The following is a 10,010-nucleotide window of genomic DNA, read 5'->3' as shown; positions in this document are numbered from 1 at the left end:
AATTATGAATTGTTTGCTGTTTCCCAGTTGATAGGCACTCCTTTGTTTTCTTGACATTACAAAAAGAGCTCCTACAAATACTTGTGTATATATGGATCCTTTTCCTCTTTCTTTGGTCTTTTGTGGGGGGTATATATCTAGTAGAAGTATCTCTGGATCAAAGGATATGCAGTTTAGTAACTTTTTAAGACATAGTTCTGAATTACTTTCCAGAATGGTCTCTTGATAAATTCATTTACTTCTATAATTTCAATAATTTATATTTATGCAGATAACAGCCAAATCTGTTTCTAATCCTTAACTCTCTTTCCTAAGTCCTAGACCCACATTCCCAACTCTCATAGGATATCTCTACCTTGGTAGTGGTGGAAGATAGGAATATAGAGATAAGCTCAGGCCAGATTGTGGAGGATCCTGAATGCCAAAGGAAAGATGCTAACTTTAAACTGGCATTGAAGTCAATGAAGAAAAACAAATACAAAGCTTTATTATGCCAGGGACTAATTTAATTAGATTAAAGTGGTTATTGAATGGATGGAGTAGAGTAGGGAACGAATAGATGTAGACCAACTGATTGAGGCTGTTGCAATATTTTAGGTCAGAGTGGAATGAGGAAATATACCACAGAATTGATTTTTTGTGAAGAATAAAAGCAAGGAAGGAGTTAAGTATTTAGGACTTGAGTGGGAGTATAGAAGTGCTATTAACAGAAATAATAAATTCAGAAAGAGGAACTCATTTTGAGAGGTTTGATGCTAGGGATGGGAGTTTGGTAATGGATGCTGAATGTGAAATGCCAAAGGGACATTATAGTGAAAAAATTCAGCAGAGTTGAAAATCTGGAACTGGAACTTGGAAGAGAAGGTTTTCATAAAGATGATAGAAGATACAGAAATAGGTGAGATAATAAGAGCAAAGAGTATATGTCATAAACAAGAAATAAACAGCCAGGTCAGAACTTTGAGGAATGCTTAAGGATAAGGAAGAAGAATCCTCAAGGGATACGGATTAGAGAGTTAGGAGAAGAATCACAGCACTGAAGTTTCATGAAAACAAGAGTTCTTAAAAGGCTAAGACAGTTTAGGAGATCAGTAGGTAGTTACCCATACAGAGGACTCGGTAGCACCAGTAATGGGCATTGGAGGCTGTGGCAGTAGCTGCTTCAGGAGCTCTTAGCTTAGAGACAATATGGGAGTCAGATAATTGGTTAAAAAGATTACCTTTGCTAAGTATAGTGGGCACTGATTGGCAGCTCTATTGTTTGGAAGCATTTCTTAGTCACAGTTTCAGGATAAAGAGACATATCTGTGGCTGTTGCAGAGGAACAGGAGCCTTGGTTACAATTCCAATTCGGAGAGAAGTGCCAGCTCTTATAGCTATAGGTGAGCAGGGTAAAGACCAGAGAACAGACTGGGAAGGTAGTGACCACCTATGTCCTTGATTACAACCCTGTGGAAACACTACAAACTTACAGATGCCAAGAACCAGCTCTGAAAATAGCAACACAAAAAAAGCTTGAAGCTTAGGATGGTGCTTTCCTACTCCCAGGTGAACAGAACCCAATTTTAAGGTAATATTCAAAGATAAGAAGCTGGAAAAATGAGCAAAACAGCAAAAGCAAACATACCCTTGACTATAAAAAGCTACTAGAATGGCAGGAAAGACCAAGATACAAACTTAGAAGAAGACAATAATGTGAAAACAGCTCAGACAAAGCCTCAAAGGAAAATGCTAATCAGATCCAAGCTCAATAAAAATTTGTGGAAGAGCTAAAAATGACTTTAAAAATCAAATAAGAATGGTAAAGGAAAAATGGGAAAAGAAATTAGAGTAATGCAAGACAATTATGAAAAGACAACAGTTCAGTAAAAGAGGCATAAAAAACTACTCAAAAAAAAAAAAAAAGTCAAGTCCCAAACCGCACCTTAAAAAACTGAGTTGGCCTGTTGAAGACACACAAAAATTAAAGAACTCATTAAAAAACAAAATTCACCAGATGGAAAAAGAGGTACAAAAGTTCAATGAAGAAAATAATTCCTTAAAAGTTAGAAGTTGGGCAACTCTAGTTGCTAATGATTCCATGAGACATCAAGAAACAATAAAACAAAGTCAAAAACTTGAAAAAAACATGTGAAAAAATTCAGAAAAACAACTGATCTAGAAAAGAGGTTGAGGAAAAATAATTTAAGAATTACTGGACTTCCTGAAGCTATGATTTTAAAAAATAGCCTAGATATTTCTCTATAATATAAATTACATAAGAAAACAGTCGTGACATCTTGGCCCCCAAAAATAAAAAAGAAATTGAGAAATTCCCACTAATCACCTTCTGAAACATCACAAAATGAAAATTTCCAAGAACATTAGAGATAAATTCCAGAAGAAAGTATTGAAGGTAGCCTGAAAGAAACATTTCAAATATTGTAGAGTCACAATTAGGATAACACAAGATTTAGCAACTTCCACATTAAAAGAACAGAGGCTTTAGAATATGATATTCTGGAAGGCAAAAGAGCTAAGATTACAACCATGAACAGGCTATCCATCAAAATTGCATATCATCCATCAAGGCAAAACTAGATATTTAATGAAATAGCTGATTTCCAAGCATCCCTGAGGAAAAGACTAGAGTTGAACAGAAAATCTAACATTCAAACATAAAACTCAAGAGAACATGAAAGGGTAAATATGAAAGAGTAATCATAAGGGCCTCAAAAAAGTTGAACTGTTTGTATTCCTACTTGGGAAAATGATATTTGTAACTCCTAAGAACTTTCTCATTATTTGGGCAGTTTGAAGGAATACACATAGAAAAGAGGACATGGGGGTGAATTAATTATATTGGGATGATTTCCTTATCCTCTCTGCCCCCAAAATGAAAGACTGAGAAAAAGAGATATATTAGGAGAAGAGAAATGGAAGAGGCAGAATAGGAAAATTGTTCTCATATAAAAGAGGCATGCAAGTGGAAGGGAAAATGGAGGGGTGGTGGGCAGTGCATGAACCTCTCTCATCAAAATTGGTTCAAAGAGGGAAGAATACATACACATACACACACTTATTTACACATATGAATGCTTTTATACACATAGACTTAGGTATAAAAATATATCTGACTTAATAGGAAATAGGAAAGGAAGGGGATAAGGGAGATGGAGAGAATAGTATGATAAAACAGAGAGCAGATTAAAGGAGGCAATGGTAAGAAGGAAAATAGACTTTTGAGGAGAGACAGGATAAAAGGGGGAAAAAAGGAGGGTAAATAGAAGAAAATAGGAAAGAGGGAAATATGTAGTAATCATTACTGTGAATGTAAATGGGATAAGCTCACCCATAAAATGGAAGCAGAAAGCAAAATGGATTAAAACCAGAATCCAACAATATATTGTTTATAAGAGACACACTTGAAATAGAAAGACACAAAGAGTTAAAGGGCTGAAGCAGAACCTATTGTGCTTTAAAAGCCAAAGTAAAAATGGCAGGATTGTAATTATGATCTCAAATAAAGCAAAAGCAAAGATAGATTTAATTAAAAGAGATAATCAGGAAATTATATTTTGCTAATACCAGAGACAATGAAATAATATTTTTTAAATTACAGAAAATTTCTCTGATAAAGCTCTCATTTCTTAAACATATAGGGGATTGAGTACAATTCACAAAAATATGAGGCATTCTTCAGTTTATAAATGGTCCAAGGACATAAAGAGGCAGCTTTCAGAAGAAGAAATCAAAGCTATCTATAGTCATGAAAAATGCTCTAAATCATTGTTGATTAGAAGTGCAAAGTACAACAATTCTGAGGTACTACCTCACACCTCTCAGAAATAACACATGTTGAAGGGATTGAGAGAAAATGAATACGCTAATAAACAAATGGAGGAATTATAAACTATTCCAATCATTCTGGAAAACAATTTGAAACTATGCCCAAATTATTATAAAACTGCATTATCTTTGACCCAGATACCAATTCCAGGTTTGTATCTCAAAGAGATCAAAGAAAAAGGAAAAGAATATGCATACACAAAAATATTTATAGCAGCTCTTTGTGGTGGTGAAAAATGAGAAATTGATGGAATGCTTGTTAGTTGGGAAGGGCTAAACAAGTTGTGGTATATTATTGTGATGGAATGCTACTGTGCCAGAAGAAATAATAAGAGGGAAGGTTTCATAAAAAAACAAAACAAAACCATGAGAAGTCCTGTATGAATGGATGTAAAGTGAGATAAAAGCCCAAATAGAATTTAGTTACTGTCTTGCACAAGTTTTCTTGCCTTGACATTGATATCTCCTCAATCTTGTGAAAGGAAGGAATGAAGAATAAAAAGGAAAGAAAGAAGGGAAAGAAAAAGGGAGAGAAGAAGTGAAGGAAGGAAAGAACAGAGAGGGCAGAAAGGAAGGGAAAAGAAAAGGGAACAGAAGAAGAGAAAAAGCAAGGAAGGAAAGGCAAGAGAGAGGGAGAGGAAGGAAAGGTGAGGAACAGCAATAAGAAATCTTGTCATAATCAGATTGTGGTTTGGATAGCTAGGATAAGTATCTTCCAGTCTTGACCAAGGAGAGAAGAATTAGAATTAGAATCCTACTTGGGGGGACTTCTGGCCAAGATGGCGGCGTGGAGGCAGACAGCTGCTTGAGCTCCACGCTTTCTCTCAAGACTTACTTCATGACAAGCCTCAGAGTTAATGCTTGACCAGAAAAGAAACCCACAAATAATCACCAAGAGAAGACATCCTTGAAATTCACCAGAGAAGGTCTGTATTTGCTTGGGGGAGGGTCGAACAGACTGGGCGCAGACTGAGGGCAGGCAAGCCAGAGCGAAACAGACAGCTCACACAGCTCAGACTGGAGGGGGGAGAGGTACGATCTCTGCCGTTTCTGTGAAAAGGCTTTTAATGTGTGGATGTTCTGTCTTGGCAGCAAGCCAGGAGCAGCAGAGAGGGTGTAAACACCGGAGGTGAAGATTGAAACCCGGAAAGCTAGCGTCTCTCGGAACTGGCCACCCCCACCCCCACCTGGACTGACTCAGCGCATTCTCAGAGCCTCAGAGCGCAGACGCAGTGCAGCCATCACTTTCCTGTTAGTGGCGTGAATTTCACCCTACCCCCAGTCTGTAGAGGAAGCCCATTAACACCATCCAGTCCCATCCCCCCCAAAACAGACCAATTGTTTCTCTTGTCAATTTGTTTTCTTCTATTCCGCTCTTGACAAAATGAACAAAAAATTCAAAAGGGCTCTAACCATTGACAGCTTCTGTATGGAGAGAGAGCAGACTTCAAATACTGAGAAGACTAAAAACAGACTGTCCCCAGAGGAATCCCCTAAGGGGGATATGAGCTGCTCCTCAATACAAAAGAATCTCATAGAGGAAATCAAAAAGGCTCTCACAAGAGAGCTAGAAGAGAAATGGGAAAAGGAAAGGGAAGCTTGGAAAGAGAGCCTGGAGAAGTTATCCAGAGTGGATAAAGAGATCAAATCATTGAGAAATAAAATTAGTGAATTAGAAAAGGCAAACAACTCCAAGGAAAACAGGATTAGTGAATTGGAAAAGATAAACAACTCCAAGGAAAACAGGATTAGTGAGCTGGAAAAGGTAAACAACTCCAAGGAAAACAGGATTAATGAGCTGGATAAAGAAATCAGCTCTCTAAAAAATAAAATGGGGAAAAAAAATCCATAGAAGAAAAAAACTCACTTAAAAACACAATTGGACAATTACAAAAAGATATAAAAAAAGTAAGTGAAGAAAATACATCATTGAAAATTAGACTCGAACAAGTAGAAATGAATGACTAAAGGAAAAACCAAGAGGTAGTCAAGCAAAAGCAGAGAAATGAAACAATTGAAAACAATGTCAAGTACCTTATTATAAAGACAACAGACCTGGAAAACAGATCCAGGAGAGACAATTTGAGAATAATCGGACTCCCTGAAAAATGGGAGGAAAAAAAGAGCTTGGACACTATTTTCGAGGAAATTATCGAAGAGAACTGCCCAGATGTTTTGGAAACAGAGGGTAAAATAGACATTGAAAAAATTCATCGATCACCTACTGAAAGGGACCCTAAAATCAAAACGCCAAGAAATATAGTGGCCAAGTTCAAGAACCATCAGACAAAGGAAAAAATATTGGAAGCTGCTAGAAAAAATCAATTCAGATATGGAGGAGCCACAATAAGGATAACCCAGGATCTAGCAGCATCTACATTAAAAGAACGAAGGGCCTGGAACATGATATTCCGAAAGGCTAAGGAACTTGGTATGCAGCCAAGAATAACTTACCCAGCAAGAATGAGCATCATTTTCCAGGGAAGAAGATGAACATTTAACGAAATAAATGAATTCCATCTATTCTTGAAAAACCAGACCTACAAAAAATGTTTGATCTTCAAATACAGAACTCAAGAGATTTCTAAAAAGGTAAAAAAAAATCTTGAGAACTATACTTCTGCCAAAAAAATATGTAAAGAACATATGTACAATTTGTCTTAGAAACTAGAGGTAGAAAGGAAATTATATCATAAAAAAGTGTAAAGTGGTGGTACTACATCTCATGAAGAGGCAAAGGTAACCTATTATATCTGAGAGAAAGAAGGGAGGGAGATGAACATAGTGTGTATCAATAGACATATTCGATTTATGGTGAAACTTCTTCCACTTCATTGAAAAGTGAAAGGGAAGGAGTAAGCTAAGGGGAAGGGAATACAGAAATTGTGAGGAAAAGGGGTAAAATAAGGGGAGGAACTTTAAGGTGGGGGAGGGATCCTAAAAAGGGGGGGCTGTGAAAAGCAAGTGGTGTTCACAAGTTTAATACTGGGTAGGGGGGTAAGAGGGAAGGAAAGGGGAAAAGCATAAGCAGGGGTTAATAGGATGGCAAGCAAAATAGAATTAGTCATTCTAACCATAAATGTGAATGGGGCAAACTGCCTCATAAAGAGGAAGCAGTTAGCAGACTGGATTAAAAATCAGAATCCTACTATATGTTGTTTACAGGAAACACACCTGAAACAGGGTGATACATTCAAACTAAAAGTAAAAGGGTGGAGCAGAATCTATTATGCTTCAGGCAAAACCAAAAAAGCCAGAGTAGCCATCCTTATCTCAGATCAAGCAAAAACAAAAATTGATCTAATTAAAAGAGATAAGGAAGGGCATTATATCCTGCTAAAGGGTAGCATCAATAATGAAGCGGTATCAATATTAAACATATATGCACCAAGTGGTGCAGCATCTAAATTCTTAAAAGAGAAATTAAGAGAGCTGCAAGAAGAAATAGATAGCAAAACTATAATAGTGGGAGAGCTCAACCTTGCACTCTCAGAATTAGATAAATCAAACCACAAAATAAATAAGAAAGAAGTCAAAGAGGTAAATAGAATACTAGAAAAGTTTGATATGATAGATCTTTGGCAAAAGCTAAATGGAGACAGAAAGGAGTATACTTTCTTCTCAGCAGTTCATGGAACCTATACAAAAATTGATCATATACTAGGGCATAAAAACCTCAAAATCAAATGCAGTAAGGCAGGAGTAGTAAATGCATCCTTTTCAGACCACAATGCATTTAAAATTACATTTAATAAAAAGCCAGGGGAAAATAGAACAAAAAATAATTGGAAACTAAACAATCTTATACTAAAGAATGATTGGGTAAACAGCAAATCATAGACATAATTAATAACTTCACCCAAGAAAATGACAATAATGAGACATCATACCAAAATGTGTGGCAGCCAAAGCAGTAATAAGGGGAAGTTTTATATCTCTACAGGCCTACTTGCATAAAATAGAGAAAGAGAGGGCCAACGAATTGGGCTTACAACTAAAATTGCTAGAAAAGGAACAAATTTAAAACCCCCAGACAAACACAAAACTTGAAATTCAAAAAATAAAAGGTGAGATTAATAAAATTGAAAGTAAAAAAATTATTGAATTAATTAATAAAACTAAGAGTTGGTTCTATGAAAAAATCAACAAAATAGACAAACCCTTAGTAAACCTGATTAAAAAAAGGAAAGAGAAAAAGCAAATTGTTAGTCTTGAAAATGAAAAGGGTGAACTCACCACTAATGAAGAGGAAATCAGAACAATAGTTAGGAGCTACTTTGCTCAACTTTATGCTGATAAATTCGATAACTTAAATGAAATGGAAGAATACCTTCAAAAATATAGCTTGCCCAGATTAACAGAGGAAGAAGTAAGTAGTCTAAATAGTCCCATCTCAGAAAAAGAAATATAACAAGCTATTAACCAACTCCCTAAGAAAAAATCCCCAGGACCAGATGGATTTACAGGTGAGTTCTACCAAACATTTAAAGAACAACTAACTCCAATGCTATATAAACTATTTGATAAAATAGGGATTGAAGGACTCCTACCAAATTCCTTTTATGACCCAGACATGGTACTGATACCTAAACCAGGTAGATCGAAAACTGAGAAAGAAAACTATAGACTAATTTCCTTAATGAATATTGATGCTAAAATCTTAAATAAGATATTAGCAAATAGACTTCAGAAAATCATCCCCAGGATAATACACTATGACCAAGTGGGATTTATACTGGGAATGCAGGGCTGGTTTAATATTAGGAAAGCTATTAGTATAATTGACCATATTAATAATCAAATTAATAAAAACCATATGATCATCTCAATAGATGCAGAAAAAGCATTTGATAAACTCCAACATCCATTCCTACTAAAAACCCTTGAGAGTATAGGAATAAATTGACTATTCCTTAAAATAATAACAAGCATATATTTAAAACTGTCAGTAAACATTATATGTAATGGCGATAAACTAGAACCTTTCCCTGTAAAATCAGGAGTGAAACAAGGTTGCCCACTATCACCATTACTTTTCAATATAGTACTAGAAACGCTAGCCTCAGCAATAAGAGCTGAGAAAGGGATTCAAGGAATTAGAGTAGGAAATGAGGAAATCAAATTATCACTTTTCGCAGATGACATGATGGTATACTTAGAGAACCCCAAAGACTCTGCTAAAAAGCCATTAGAAATAATTCAGAATTTTAGCAAAGTTTCAGGATACAAAATAAATCCACATAAATCCTCAGCATTTTTATACATTACCAACACAATCCAACAGCAAGAGGTACAAAGAGAAATTCCATTCAAAATAACGGTCGAAAGTATAAAATATTTGGGAATATATCTACCAAAGGAGAGTCAGGAATTATATGAGCAAAATTACAAAACACTTGCCACAAAAATAAAGTCAGATTTAAATAATTGGAAAGACATTCAGTGCTCTTGGGTAGGCCCAGCAAATATTAAGATGACAATACTCCTTACTTACTGCTTTGGTATGCAGAAAGATGGGAACTGGTGAGTGAGGTTAGGGGTGGTGGAAAGCTGGGAAGAAAACAGAAAGTACAGAAAATGCCAGAGGGTGATGAAAAAATGTGGCTGCAAGGGAATAAAAAAAAGAAATAGTATCATTCATAAGGCAGGCAGAAGAAAGGGGTAGGAAAAGGAGGTAAAGAATCACTTTGCGGTGAAAGGCATGAATCAGCTAATCCACAAGCATTTATTAAGCACCTACTATATTCAAGGTAGTGTACTAATTAATTGGGATATAAAGAAAAGTAAAAGACAATTCATGATCTCAAGAGGATCAGTTTGATGCAGGAGACGGCATGTATACAGCTATGTAGGAAAAATGCTATTTACAAGATACTGGAGTTAATCAATAGAGGGAAATCACTAAAAGGAGGAAGGCTGGAAACCTTTTTGTAAATTTAAAATTAGTAAAATTAAAAGTGAACAGGAAACTTTCTTGCAGAAGGTGGTGTTTTAGCAGAGACTGACCTAGCTCTTCTTCAATTTGGTATAGAAGAGCTAGGTCAGGGGTCCCGTGGACGTTTCCTGCGGCAGGCCAGGGTTATGGCAAATGGGCTGAGGGGCAGAGACAGAATGTGAGCTTTTGTTTTTCCTATAGTCCGGCCTCCCTCAGTCTGAGGGACCGTGAACTGGCCTCTATTTAA

Source organism: Sminthopsis crassicaudata, chromosome 2 (genome assembly GCF_048593235.1).
Source record: "Sminthopsis crassicaudata isolate SCR6 chromosome 2, ASM4859323v1, whole genome shotgun sequence".
Lineage (NCBI taxonomy): Eukaryota > Metazoa > Chordata > Mammalia > Dasyuromorphia > Dasyuridae > Sminthopsis > Sminthopsis crassicaudata.
Note: the sequence above shows the minus strand (reverse complement) of the source record.